Genomic DNA, 15595 nt, shown 5'->3' with positions numbered 1-15595 from the left:
GCCCTGGCTGGCCTAGAACTCAAGAGATCCGCTTGCCTCTGCCTCCCAAGTGCTGGGATTAAAGGCATGCGCCATCACTGCCAGGCAACAAATATCTTTCTTAACTGTCTGGGACTAGCCAATGGCTCCGTGGTCAAGAGCACTTGTTGCTCTTAGAATTCCCAGCACACACATGGTAGCCCAGAACCATATAGAATTCCAGTTCCAGGGCATCCCATGACTTCTTCTGACCTCCGAGGATGTCAGGAATACATATGTTGCACAGACAAACATGCATGCAAGCAAAGTATACATACATTAAATTAAAATGAATGAATGAATAGATAAGTAAATAATAAATCTGAACAGCTGCTGAATCGTAAGACCACGGGAATGAGCCTCTCTCTCTCTCTCTCTCTCTCTCTCTCTCTCTCTCTCTCTCTCTCTCTCTCTCTCTCTGTGTGTGTGTGTGTGTGTGTGTGTGTGTGTGTGTGTGCGCGCGTGTGTGTTTGAGATAGGGTTTCTCTGTTTTAGCTCTGGCTATCTTGAAACTCACTCTGTAGATCAAACTCGACCTCAAACTGTCCTGCCTTTACCTCCCAAGTGCTAGGATTAAATGCATGTGCCACCATCACCCCAGGGAGATAAGTCTGTGCTTATCCAGTTCCCGGCTAAAACGTATACATTTGTTCATTTTAGAGTACTGTGTTTGGCTCAGGCTGGCCCCAGACTGCCCATGGAGCCAAGCAGGACCTTGAGCTTCTGACTCTGGGATTATAAGTGTTGGCCATATGTGTTTTATACAGTGCTGAGGTTCAAATCCAAAGCTTGGTTGCACGAGGTGAGCATCTCCCAGCCGAGCTACGCCTCCATCCCAGCCTATACTTTTTAATAATTTATAACAGCTTCTCTGCAATATAATTAATAGACTGTTTATTCAAAGTGTGCCTTTAAGTGGGTTTAATATTGTCACAGAGTTGGACAGCTGTCACCGCCATCAAGAGAAGAATGGTTTGATCATCTAAGGAAGATACCTTGGGCCCATTAGCAGCCAGCCATTCCCATTTCCTCCAGCCACGGACAATTATGCATAGCCGATCTCTTCAGGGAATTTTGTATTATGCAGTACATACGAGCTGTGATTGGGTCACTTGGTGTATACTACCTCCTAGGTTGATCCATGGTGCTCCAATTCTTTTTTTCTTTTGTAAACAGAGTCTTGCTATACATTGCAGGCTAACTAAACTTAACTATCCATCTGCTCCTGCCTCCCAGGGCTGGGATTAATGAAGCACACCATTTCTCTCTTCATTGCCAAATATTCTTCCACCATGTCTCTGGCTACACTTCCTCAGGGGTTTGCTGTTGTGTTGTGTTGTGTTGTTTGTTTTTCTGAGCCCTGTTTTGGGCTGGGATGAACTATGCAGCTGGGAACACTCGTGTGATGTTTTGCATGGGTTCTCTCTTCTTGGTGGGTCATGGGGTAGTTGTATGTGTGGCCTTCTGAGGACCTGTCAGGATGGTTTCTGAAGCAGTCACCCTGATTTCCACTCCAGCAGCGATGCAGGAGGCTTCCCATTTCTCGGCGTCCTCACCCACACTGGGTTTCTATTTTTATAGCAGCCATCCTAAAACGGGTACAGTGATCTCTCACGGTGGTTTTGATTTGCATTTCCCAGAAGTCCTAGGATGCTGGGTACATTTGCAGATCTTTGCAGGGAAGAGGTTTTCAGATCCTTGACCCATGTTTAAAATTTTCAGCTGTACTATTTATTTATTTGTTACTTTTCTTCTGGCTTGGTGGCAGGGGGTGGAGGGGGTGTTATGTTTTTCTTGTTTGATTTGGGGCTTTAGTTGGTTGGTTGGTTGATTAGTTGGTTGGTTGGTTGGTTGGTTGGTTGGTTGGTTGGTTGGTTGGTTGGTTAGTTGGTTGGTTGGTTAGTTGGTTGGTGGGTTGGTTGGTTGGTTTTTTTTGGCTTTTGGGGATGGGACCGTGTAACCTAGCCTGGCCTCAATGTCTTGAAGCACCCTGTGCCTTACCCTTCAAAGTGCTGTGACTATGAGCATGGCCAGCTTTTCTGTTTTTATATTCTAGACAAGTCCTTATCAGCTTGAAGATTGACAGATTATTTTTTTCTGCCATTTTGTAGACTGCATTTCTCTTGTTCTCTTCAGACCAACGGTTCCCTTTTCAGAAAGATGAACTTTCTGATTCATAAACTCCACAGCCTAGAGAGGCTGACCAGGTCATCTAGAACCTGTTCAGTGGTCTTTGGTTTCAATCCTGGGATGAGCACTGTGTTTGGGCTCTGGATTCCCATGAACGTCATGATGGTTCTTTATCTGTATCTGTCACAGAATCCCTGAGGTTAGGTAATTTATAAAGATGAGGCATTTATCTGTTCTTAGAAGTCCAATTACATGACGCCAGATCTGCTCGGCATGAGATGGGCTTGCTTCCTGCCTTATAACAGCACGGACAGGCCCACATGCTGAGACACCTTGAAGTGCTAGAGAGAGTTATTTAGAGGCCACTTCCTCAGTAACTCATTGATGTATTTAAGAAGGCAGAGGCTCACCACCCCGTCATCTCCCAAAGGTCCTGCCTTAAAATGCCACTAACATGACTTAGAAGATTGAGTTTCTAGACAAATAGATGTCTCCTCTTCAAAGCTGAGCAGGCATGGGCAACTTACCTGACTCCTCTGATCCCTGGGTTTTCTTGTCAAAGAAATGTAACAGCCATAAGCTGGGCAGTGGTGGTACATGACTGTAATCCCAGCAGAGGATTTGGGAGGCAGAGGCAGGTGCATCTCTGAGTTCCAGGTCAGCCTGGTCTCTTACGGAGTGAGTTCCGAGACAAGCCAGGGCTGTTTCCCAGAGAAACCTTGTCAAAAAAACAAAACAAAACAAAACAAAACAAAACAAAACAAAAACAACAGCAACAACAAAACAACAACAACAAAAAAAAAAAAAAAACAAGCAAGCAAACAAACAGACAGACAGACAAATGTTGTAGCCACCACTGGCCTCCCAGGGTGGACATGAAACTCAAAGTATTTTAGAATAACCTTTCTAAACTGGGTGGTATGAGTCCGGAGAATTGCCAAAAGTCAAGGCTAGTCTGGTTTACATTGTAAGATTCAGGCCAGCCATAGCTATATGTAGCAAAACCTTAGAAGGGGGTAAATATGAAAGAAAAAAGTGGGGAACTTTTTTACGATTTTTAACTATGTACACAATTCATCAACACAGGCGTGTGCACATGTACATGTCTACCAATGTGCATGTGTGTTTGTGGGTGGGAGGGCAGAGGTTAACAAGTCTCTCTCTCTGTCTCTCTCTCTCTCTCTCTCTCCCCCACCCTCCCTCCCTCCCTCTCCCTCTTTCTTTCTCTCTCCCTCTCCCTATCCCTCCCCCCTCTTTTCCTCCATCCCTTCCTCCCTCTGTGTGTGTGTGTCTGTTTGTCTGTCTGTCTGTCTTTTTGAGACAAGGTCTCACTACGCAGCTGTAGTTAGCCTCTAACTCCCTGTGTGAACCAAGTCTGCCTCAAATTCATGGAGACCAACTTGCCTCTGGCTTCTCAGTGCTGGGATTGAAGGCATGCACTGTGCCCATTTTCCGTTTGAAATAGTATCATTGCACGGGACATTCACTGTTTGGCTAGACTAACTGCTCAGCAAGCTCTAAGAACTCACCTGTCATCACCTGTAAGCACTAGGGGTATGGCTACCTGTGGCCATGCCTAGTTTTTTACCTGGGTGTTGGGGACCTGAGCTCAGTTACTAACTAAGCCATCTCCCTAGCCCCTTTACCAACAGTTTTTTTTTAATTACTTTTTTTTTACAGTCTAGTCATTGCCCTCCTCCCCATCCTCCCTTCCACAGTTCCTCATCCCATTCTTCCTCTCTCTGTCTCCAAGAGAATGCCCCCCTCTCCCCGCCAGGCCTCCCCACTCCCTGGGGCCTCAAGTCTCTCAAGGGTTAGGTGCATCTTCTCCCACTGAGCCCAGACCAGGCAGTCTTCTGCTCTATATGTGTCAGGGAGGGGGCTTAGACCAGCTCTTGTATGCTTCCTGGTTCTTTACCAACACTTTTAAAATAAAATATAGACTTGCATCTGCTCTGGAGTAAAGTTGAGGCCCAGTAAGAACCTGCTCTCTCTTGCTCTTTTTTTTCTGGGATGTGCCAGCATCCCAGCACAGCCCCCTTAGTCCTATACCCCATCCCTGCAAGGTATGCTTGGTTTCTCCTAGACTTTGCTGGGATTAACTTGAACCTGATCTCCCAAAGCGATAAGGAGGGATAATGGGGAGATATCATATTTTTCATATATTATTAAGTTAGAGATGGTCTTTTCCACTTATATGGACTGCCTATGAGATTTTCTGTCCACTGAAACCAAAGGAAAGTCACACGTTAGTCTTTCCTAGCCAGGGAAAATGGCCTTTTGATCCCAGGAAGGATTTCTTAGTCTCCTGTGAAGTGTCTGTCACCACACTTTTAAGGGTTCCTAGACTAGCTATCCTATGCCCACAGGGCCCTTGAGCCTGAGCCCACCATGCTGACAATGAATGGCTGTGCTGTTTCCTAAGTCAGGCTTCAAAGCAATCTGGGTAGAGGGGTTTGGGGGAAGGGCTAGGACACCAGACCTAGAGCGAAGTCTCTGGAGGTTCAGACCCTGACTTCCTGTAATAAGTTGATTCATCCGCCACAGGCGTGCTCTCGTAAGAGTTAGTGAGCTCTGTGGATTTAAGAGTAAAAATGAAACTCTTCAAGTTCCTCTTCTTTGGTCCTCAGGTCCTGGTGGTAAACCCCCTCCCCACTCTGAGTCAGTTTCAGAGTCGTGGTATCAAGGCAGAAGTACTGGTGTCTGGGCAGCTCATCATCTCCGGGGCAGGCAGGATGCCCCTGCTCACACACCTCCAGCAGGGCAGAGTTCCACTGATGCCATAGAGTTGGGCTCAGAGCCAAGATGAGGCCATTCTTGCCCCTGCCAAACAATAAGTTCAACTGTTCACTTGAGTGGATTGGTCCACTAACTAACCCAGTATGGCCATCCAGGAGATGGAAACCCTGAGCGGGTAAACTGTAGGGACTTCCGAGTCTCCGGGTGTTAGAGGATGCAAGCTGAGTCTGTAAGGGTTCCTACTTCTTATACCAGAAAGCCTCCCAGGGGCTTTCTGAGTAGATGGTTACAATTGTTCTTTGTAAGGTGACATTCACACTTTTTTTTTTTAACTTACTGGAAACAGCGTGTGCATGTGAATGAAAAGAGACAAGCTGAGGCGGAAGTGGCTGGCGCCTGAGCTCTGGCCTCTCCAGATTCTCCTGGGCCCACAGTGTCAGGTCGCTCACAGCCCTTTCCAGCCTCTACCTTACCATGGAGTGTCTGTTGGCCTTACCTCTTCCCTACCCTCTTAGTGTTCTATCAGTGCTTCCGCATCTCAGTTAGCAAGCTCCTAATGGATGTCAAGTATGCCTGCCCATCAGCAAGCGCTGGCCTGAACGAGCACAGGGTGAAACCTCAATCGAAATCTTCAAGTAGGCGGGGCCACTGAACCCTGCCCCTCCCTCTTACCCTAACTGTATAGAAGAATCCTGGAGAAGCAGATTCTTCCTGATGGCCCAACAGAACGTTCCAGAATCTCTAGTCCAGTTGGCATTGGTTGGCCTTGGTATAAATAAACTGTAAGCCTAACAGTGAGGAGGCTGAGGCAGGAGGATTTCCTAGACTTCCATAGTAAGTGTGAGGCTGGCCTGGGTTAGAGTATAAGTCCCCATCTCAACAAAACCAAACATAAATGGAAAAAACGTAATTCTATTTGTCGCACCCTGTTAGGAAGGAAGGACCATTGAGAAGGAGCATCCTTAGCAGTCACAGAAAAGGGGCCCAGATGTGGGGACCACCTACACAGAATAGTGGGCTGAGGGGGAGTAGAGTCTGGCTCTGACACTTCTTGGGGACCTAGCCAGATGCATGACCTTGAACAAGCCTTCCCATCTCCCACATTTACTTTCTTCAACCGGACACAGGGATGGCAAGCTCTGTCCATGTCTTGGTATCACAGAGAGCACCTGTGTGTGCCTGTGTGCTTAATGCCAGTTTACGCTGCAGGTCCTCCAACACCGAAGAGCCCACCTTCCACCCAGCCCGGTAGAAGGAGAGGGAGAAGGGGCTCTCAGTTTTTGCCTGGCTGCTCACTTGAAATTAATCAATGCAACAACGTTGGGAGCTGGGACTCCTCCCTCTGAATAGCCCCTCCAGTCAGCTCCCTGCCCTTCCCTGTGCCCTGGGGAAGCAAAGTGGTGGGCTGCTGTCTGTGCCAGGCTGACCTGGACACCCCAAAGTACAACTGAGGGAGAGAGAAAGACCCAGGAGAGCCAAGGCGACCTTGGTATGTAAACCCCCTGAGAATAGCTGGACCCCAGGTGCAGCCCTGCCCATGCCTGCAAGTGTCTGGGTTCAGGGAGGCTGAGTGACTGCCGTGCTAGGTGCATACTGCATGCCAGGCAGTGTCCTAACCTTCCTGATTGCGTCCCATCAGCTACACGGTGCAGGTTGGGTTGTTGCTGTTTTACAGATCAGACCCAGGGCTCGGGGGTGGTTTCCTACGGCCCCCTAGGACAAAGTAAGCAGATGCAACAGTTTAAATCCACATATTTCTTATGACTATGGAGGTTAGAAGTCTAAAATCAAGGTGTTAGGGGCGGGCGTTCTTGGAGGTTTCAAGAATTCATCTAGTTGGTATTTCTGTTGAAGCTGCTTGCATTCCTTGGCTTGGGACCAATTTTTCTCACTTCAGGACATGACACTAACTTCTAGTATCAAGGCCAGCTCGGCTCTTGATGTCACCGTGCTCCTTTATCACTGTTTGATAAGCTCTTCTGTGATTGCAATGTGGCCATGCCAAGACTCTTCTCTTTCCCTATGTCACCCAACTGGAGAATAGACATTCTTAGTCAGGGGTGGCTTGGGTGCCTGGCCCCTCCCTCCAGAGTTGGGTATAATAGTCTTTCTGTCCCAACATCAGCAATTGTCACCCACAACACTGGTGGCTTTGCTCATAGGCCGTTCTCTCTGTCTCTGTGTCTCTCTGTCTTTCTCTCTCTCTGTCTCTCTCTCTGTCTCTCTGTCTCTCTCTGTCTCTGTTTCTCTCTGTGTCTCTGTCTCTGTCTCTCTGTCTCTCTCTGTCTCTCTCTCTCTCTCTCTCTCACACACACACACACACACACACACACACACACACACTACTCCCCAACCAGGGCAAGGGTCAGCCCAGCAGCTGCCTGCCTGTAGTCAGGACTGACAGAGGAGCAGGCTCTCAGGTAGCTTCTGGTGACAAGTAGGAACTACAAAATTGTTTTCCACCCCTCTGTTCTCTAAGCAGTTCTCAGCATCAGGCCACCTCTTCCTAATGCCCCAAGGTTCATCCTCCTAGACTGATTCCTTCTTTCTTTTAATGAGCATTTGCCGTGTAGCTACTTTACCCTAGGCTCCAGGGACATGGGATAGAACCACACAGACCTTCCCTGGGACGCTAAGAGCCCATTCAGCAAAACAAATGCTTACACCAGATTGACAGCATGTTCCGGGAGGGGGCTCGTGCTCAGTCCTCAGTCGTCTCATACACGTAGGAGGTGTCAGGAATACCAACACTGGCAAGCATGCCAAGTCTTGGAAATGTGCAGTCCATCCGGACAATGCAACATTGTGCTCCGCTAAATTCCTTTTCTTTTTTTCAGAGATGGTCTAACTGAGTCATCCTGGCTGGCCTGGAACTCAATATGCACACCAGGCTAGCCTCAAACGCCACAGAGATCTGCCTGCTTCTGCCTCCTGTATGCTGGGATTAAAGGTGTGGGCTACTATGCACAGCGAACTAAACGAAATAATAAGTAACAGGTAAAACATGCTAGTTCTTTGTAATGTCACATCCATGTAATTCTAGCTGCTCACGAGGCGGAGGCAGGAACACTATAAGTTGTGAGTTAACCTGGGGTACGTTGTACACATTTTCCCCTTTTGAAGAAATTTATAGTTCGAAGGTCAGATTTTACCCCCTCTGAGTCTAACCTTTCTGAAAGTGGGTCAAGTTTGAAGCTGCTCGCCTCTATGTCTTACCCAGCTGTCCCACACTTGGTCTGCAGACATTCCAGCCTCCATGCTAACAGTGAAGATACAGAGAAGGACACCCTGCAGAGGCACTGTGGATGGGCCAAATAGCCCACAATAAAGCTGTCCACAGAAGACCGAGGAAGGCAGCTGTGTTCAGTCGCCTGGAGAGGATTCTTCCTAGGAAACATAATATTTATGGATACGAGGGAGTGACTGAATCCCCAACTCTGGTCATGTTAGAGGAGGGAGAGGCAACAGAGTATCAGAAGAGGGTGTAGAGCTTCTCCTACCCACTGACATGGGGTGGACTGGAAAGTGAGGCAGGTGAGAAAGTTGGCCACAAATGTAGCAGAAGGTACAGTAAACAGAGACAGGAAGTTGGAGCTGGCCAGAGAAGAAAGAAACTTGCAGGCTGTAGAATTGTCCAGCAAGACCCTGCCACAGTGTCTTGTGTGTCATCAGTCTTCGTGACAGACATCCATCTTTCTGTACGCATGCTGACACTCTCAGAGCGCCAGTCTGATGAAAGACTGAGACAAACGATTTTGTGTTTCCCAGACCTAAGCTAGAAGCAGGAAGTTCCTCTTGCTGCTCCCTGCCATGCCATTCCCACCCAGCCTCTCAGGGTCTGTGGTCGGCTTTGCCTCTCCCCGCCCCCTTTCTGATGGACATTTTAGCTCAGTTGGTTAGATCTGTGGTGTGGGCGACTGCCTCGGGTAGAGCCATCATCCTGGGGTAGACCAAGCTTCACAGGCTCTGTGCTGGGGTCAGGGCCTATTCTAGGAGCTGAGGATTGCACAGAGACGAAGCACCTGTGATAGTAAAGTTGGTTATCAACGGACAGGATCTAGACTCGCCAAGGATGAGCCTGAAGCTGTGCCTGTGATTGACTGATGACATCAGGTGCTGTGGGAAGGCTGATTCTAGAAGATGCACTGCTCCCTGGGCTGAGGCCCTGGATTTCATAAAAGGGGGAAAGCAAACAGAGCACTGGTCCTCCTCTCTCTCTGCTTCTTGACTGTGGATGTCATGTGACAAGCTGGTTTGGGGTCGGCTACCACCCCTTCCACAACATAATGGTGAAAACTAACTTCCTTCCTTAAGTTGCCTTTGTCAGGGTATTTTATCATGGCCAGGAGAAAAGTAGCCATACACCCCCTGTTTCCACAGAGCTTACGGGCCATGGGGGTGGGGGTGGGGGACAGAAAGCCTCAGTACTACAATTTCTGCTACTAAGCCCCAAGATGAAAACCAAACACGAGAATGTGATGGTGGCTTCTGTTTCTTGATGTTGCCAGAGTAACTTAGAAAAGTTTACTTTTTTTTCTCTCTTCGAATTTTAAATTGAATTTTGCTAGATAAAAAAAAAAGTTTTTAAAATATTTGCTTTGTTTTTGTTTTGCCATGATTTCTATTTCCTTCCCTCCTTCTTTTCTCCCTCCCTCCCTTTGTTGCATAGAGAGGATTTCTCTGTGTAGCCCTGACTATCCTAGAACTTGCTCTGTAGACCAGGCTGGCCTTGAACTCAGAGATCCACCTGCCTCTGCCTCCCCAGTGTTGGGACTAAAGGTGTGCACCACCATGCTCAACTGCTTTTCTTGAAAGCAGAGGAGAGGAAGGACCTGGAAAATTTCCCAGTGTTGGAAAGACTCCCTCTGCTCCTCCTGCCGCTCAGGAGCACCTTTGGTGCTGCAGGGTTCTATCTTTCCAGCCTTGATGATGACCATAATAATGCCTGCCCTCTCCCTGCGCCTTCTGCAATACTTTGTGGTGCCCACTGCAAGGAGTCACCAGCCCTTCCTCTCTGCAGGCAGAGAGCCTTGTCTAGAGAGTCACCCATTCTGACTACTCAGTCAAAATTTCAAGAACCTTGGTGGTTATAGGACATTCTCTTTCACAGGGACTTCTTTCAATGATAAATGGAACAGAAAGTGTCACTGGATCTTCCTCCCAGGGGTGTCTCAGGAGCTGCTCTGCCAACCAGTGCTTCACAGAGAGGTGCAAAGGTGGGTGTGGCTTCCTGACTGGCCAGGTCACAGGTAATCTGAGCCACCACTGTGCTTGACCTAAGGACATCAGGCAGAGCAAGGATTGCCTCCCACAAGAAGTTGGGGACACAACCTGGAACTGATCACTAAAGCATAGAAGATGCTTTATAAACAAAGTGTAGTGGCTATTCCTGGTTGTTAAATTGACTATATCTGGAATGAACTACAATCCAAAATTGGAAGGCTCACCAGTGACCCTAATCTGGAAGCTGGGAGATAGAAGTTTCTTACCTGGATCTTGGTATGGAGATCTTGAGGCATAGTGGCTATGGATTCCAGAAGATTAAGACAGGGAGATCTCCAAGTTGAAGGTCATCTGGGATTAAAGGTGTGGTGGGCTACACCTTCTGCTGGAGACCATATAAGGACATTGGAAGAAGGGAGTCTCTCTCTCTCTCTCTCTCTCTCTCTCTCTCTCTCTCTCTCTCTCTCTCTCTCTTTCTCTCTCTGTCCTTCGCCTGCTTGCCATGTGGGAATGAGCAAGTGCTAGATCCTTTGACTTCCATTCACAGCTGCTGCTGACCATTGTTGGGAGTTGGACTGCAGACTGTGAGTCACCAATAAATTCCTTTACTATATAGAGACTACCCATAAGTTCTGTGACTCTAGAGAACCCTGCCTAATACAGAAGTTGGTACCAGGAGTGGGGTATTCCTGTGCCAATTTGACCATGTTTTGGGGACGACTGTGGAAGGACTTTGGAACTTTGGGCTAGAAGATCCATTTGGTGTTAAGAGCTCTGTGGGAAGTTGTGTAGGAACTTGGAAGATAATATTGAGAACAGTGCAGAAAATGGAGGCCTGACTTGTGAAATTTCAGAGGGAAAATTAAAGACTCTTTTCAAGGCCATTGCTATTTTGATTGTGAAGATTCTGTAGTTCTGGTTAGCTGGGGCTGAAGAATCCGCTGTGATTAACAAGATACCAGAACTACTAAAGTGAAAACGTTGCATTACTGGAATTATTGATGCTGGTTAGCTGGAGCTAAGAAATTAGCTGTGATTAAGAAGAGACCAGCGGGCTGGTGAGATGGCTCAGTGGGTAAGAGCACCCGACTGCTCTTCTGAAGGTCCGAAGTTCAAATCCCAGCAATCACATGGTGGCTTACAACCATCTGTAATGAGATCTGACTCCCTCTTCTGGAGTGTCTGAAGACAGCTACAGTGTACTTATATATAATAAAAATAAATAAATCTTAAAAAAAAAAAAAGAAGAGACCAGCATCATTGAAGTGACATCTTCTGGAAGTGTTTTCTGAAAGCACAAAGAGGCTGTGTTCCAGAGATAGCCAAGGTTGTACATCATGCTGCAGCAGGACTTGGTAATGTGTAAGAGTCACCCAGATAGTACTGATTTTGAAGGGGTCATGCAGAGCAGCTGAGGCTTGGCACTCTGAGAGGCCATGGAAGGCCGTTTGTGAAGGTGCAGCCTCAGTTGAAATTGATGGTCCAGGACTGAAGGGGTCATGCAGTGTTTTGGAGATGCCAGTACCATGAGATGACCACCAAGAGCAGCAGCAGTAATGGAGTACAGGCAGCTGGAGCCTAGAAGACAACATGTGTGCTACAGATGGCATGGCTGGAGAAGTGACCCAAGCTCTTGGAGGAGCCCAGAAGATCGTGAGTTGGATCCCAGACATTGGATGGTTGGAGAATGATTTTTGCTTTTGATTGTGACTGTGCCCTGATATTTTTCCCTCTTGAAAGAAGGTATTGTAGTGGAACCCACAGTTAAAGACTTTTAATTGTAAAAAGACTTTGGATTTTTAAAGATATTGGATATTTTTAAAGGATTGAACTTTTAATATGTAAAGACTGTGGGACATTTAAAGTTGTTTAGATCTTGGGGATGAATAAGAAACTAAGGGTTGAGGCTTACTAGTGATGTGTTTGTGTGCCAAGTTGACAAGGGGTCAATTGTACTGGCTGGTTTTATGTGTCATCTTGACACAGGCTGGAGTTATCACCAGGAGTTTCATTTGGGGAAGTGTCTCCATGAGATCCAGCTGGGGGGAGGGAGGGCCCCTTGTGGGTGGGAGCATCCCTGGGCTGGTAGTCTTGGGTTTTATAAGAGACCAGGCTGAGCAAGCCAAGGGAAGCAAGCCAGTAAGGAACATCCCTCCATGGCTTCTGCATCAGCTCCTGCTTTCTGACCTGTCTGAGTTCCAGTCCTGACTTCCCTTGGTGATGAACAGCAGTATGGAAGTATAAGCTGAATAAACCCTTTCCTTCCCAACTTGCTTCTTGGTCATGATGTTTTGTCCAGGAATAGAAACCCTGACTAAGACACAAAGCAAATGGAGTTGAGGCTGGGTACCCTCTTTGCCCACAGCTCACCTCCTGAAAGGATATTTTCATTCACACTCGCACACACAAACAGACACCTGTTCATATATATGTTTGGCTGGGGATTGTTGTGTTTGTTGGTTGTTGGTTTGAGTTTTTAGAGACAGTCTCATTGTATGACAACTCGTTAAGTAGATAAAGTTAGCCTTAAACCTAGCAGTGATCCTAGCCTGTGTCTAGAGTTGGGATTACAGGTTGTGCCTCCCTGATGCTTGGTTCATGAGCTTCCCCCCACACCCTAGTTGCTTAGGTCTAAAGGATAAATCTACTTGTTGCTTGGCCCATCTTAGCCAGAAATGCCACCCAATCTGCTTCTGTTGACTCCCTAGTGTTGTGATCGTGGTTAGTAAGTGATGTGGTTTGATTGGCACCCCAAGAACCAGGATGAAAGTGTAACTGTGTTGGTTGGGTCAGGTCAGGGGACTTTCCACTGTTACAGTATGATTAGCTTTAAAGTAATTGTCACGTATACCCAAGTGTAAGGAACATGGGCAAGCCCTGCTTTCCTTCTGCCTGGCAGCCCCCACATAGCTGGCTGAGGTTACTTGCTCAAGCTGCCAACTCTGAGGTAGGCATATCACTGTGTAAGCCACTGGGCAGAGTATGTATGCTGACCTCAACAGTGAATGTAAGTTACTCTGCCAGACATATTCAATTGTAGATTCCTGCTAGGCATGGTGGTATGCCTATAATCCCAGCACTCAGGAGGAAGAGGCAAGAAGACTGGCAACTCAATGCTAACCTAGACTACATAGCAATATGCCGTCTCCAAGTAACCAAGGGGATAGAGCTCAGTGGTAACATTTGGGCCTGGCATGTGCAAGACCCAGGGCTTAGTACCCTGGACTGTGGAGACAAGGATTCCAGCACCCACTCAGATTCAGGGGTCAAGAATCTGGATGGTCCGACCCTGAGGATCTGTAGCTTTAGCAAGCTCTCCAGTGTTTTGATGTCAGCAGCTCTGGAATCAGGTGATAATCAAACCTGGTTTTTCTTATCTTCATAGGGGACTACTAACGACACTCCTGGGGGATGGATGGGTATCTGAAGAGCTGACCTTTAGTCCAAAAGCTATTTCTAACTCCTTCCATGACTCTAAATCATTCTGTGATTCCTTCTACTTATTACAGGCAAACGCTAGTGACATGCCCTGCTGCATCTCCATCTTGGGCTGCTGAGTGGGGTCACTAGAGACATTGGCAATGAAGCCTACAGAAGCATAGAAGTGCTTACTTTGTGAAATATAATCCCATGGAAAACTGAATGTAGAGTGGGCAAGGAAGGTGAGCGCAGATAGCCAGGTGTGGGAGATCAGATGCTCTGTGCTTTACTTTGACACCACGAGGGAAGCATCCTTGAGGTGTCAGAGTGGAAACAATAAAGATCACGGGTGGGGATGGTGAAGACAGGCCTGGATGAGGGACAGCCTTCCACAGGATGCCGATGTCAGGCCACTGTGTGAGCGGAGGAGACTGGAGCAGAGAAAATCCACAGCCCTTAAGTGCAGTGAATGGACATCACTGAGCTGGGATGTAGGTCAATGGACATAGTGCCTACCTAACATGCACAAAGTCCTGGTCACCATCCCCAGCACCACACAAACAGGATGGAAGCAGGAGGATGGGAAGTTCAGGGTCGTCATCAGTTACATGTCAGAGTTCAAGGCCAGCCTAAGTTATATGATTCCCTGTTTCAAAAAGGGAGAAAGGAAGGCAGGAAGGCAAGCAGACATAGCACCATAAATGTCTCAGAAGTGTCACTGAAGCGAGCAACAGACCCCAGGGTTGCAGTTGGAGATCTTTGAGAACTTCTGAAGCAGGGCTCTACCCACAGTCACTGACTCAGACCCTTGGGCTGTGACAGCATCCCAGATGCACTTGCATCAGAACACAGTAGTTCATATATGTGTGTGTGTGTGTGTGTGTGTGTGTGTATGTGTGTGTGTGTGTGTATGTGTGTGTATATGTGTATAAATATGTGTGTGTATATATGTGTATGTGTGTATATACATATATACGGGTGTGTGTATATATATGTATATATTGGTGTATATATATACATATATGTATGTATGTATATATACGTGTATGTATATATATATACATAGATATGTGTGTATGAGTATGTATATGTGTGTATATACATGTGTGTATGCATATGTGTGTACATATATGTATGTGTATATATATGTATATATATGGCTCTAGGACCCTTGTGGGTACCCAAGTTCAAGAATGCTTATTAAGTCTACACAATGGTATAGTACACAATACAAGCTATGGACAGCTTCTGTATAACTGGAATCATATTGAGATTACTTATATTATCTAGGTAATACAAGGACAAAGATGAAGAAAATCTAAGACTTTAGTATCATCAGATGTGGGCCGAAATTCTGACTCCAGAGGACTGAGTTGTATCTCAGTGGCACAGGGTCCTATGCTCTTCCTATGAGGCCCAGAATTTATCTGCATGCACCCACACACTTGGAGGGCAGGGTGGCCAGTGGAGGAAACCTGTTCCTTATCACAGGGAATCATTTAATGTCTTACAAGATCTCTCACATCACCTCAGGCAGAATGAGTGAGTTTTTCTGAACAGCAAAAATTCTCCATCTGGGGTAAATCTTCCATACCTGACAAGTTCCCAGCAACTCCTTGAGACCAATTGTGCTTCTCACTTTCCTTGGGGAATGAGGTTTTAGGGACACCTAAGGGACATGCTCAGGACTTACAGTTCGTTTGATTGAGACAGGGTCTCAATAGATAGATCAGACTAACCTTAAACTCACAGGATCTGTGTGCTCCTGCCTCTAAGTTCCGGGATTAAAGGCACGGCCACCACACCAGGCCGTTTCTTCATTGGCCTTTTTGATAGCTAGTTTTTTCTGAAGTGCCAGCAACATACCCTAGCCAATGCTCTCCCATCTCATGTCTTCAGAGTTTAGTGAGGAGAGAGAAGAAGAGGAACTAGTCATATCTGCTCCAACACCACACCTCTTGACAGGGATACTTCTAAAGTCTCCTTGCAATGGAAAGAACCTTGATGTGGCCCTCTATATCCATATATTAAAGTCCTAACTTCAAATGTCATGCGACACAAGGAG

The sequence above is a fragment of the Mus musculus genome, chromosome 15 (assembly GCF_000001635.26).
Source record: "Mus musculus strain C57BL/6J chromosome 15, GRCm38.p6 C57BL/6J".
NCBI lineage: Eukaryota > Metazoa > Chordata > Mammalia > Rodentia > Muridae > Mus > Mus musculus.
Note: the sequence above shows the minus strand (reverse complement) of the source record.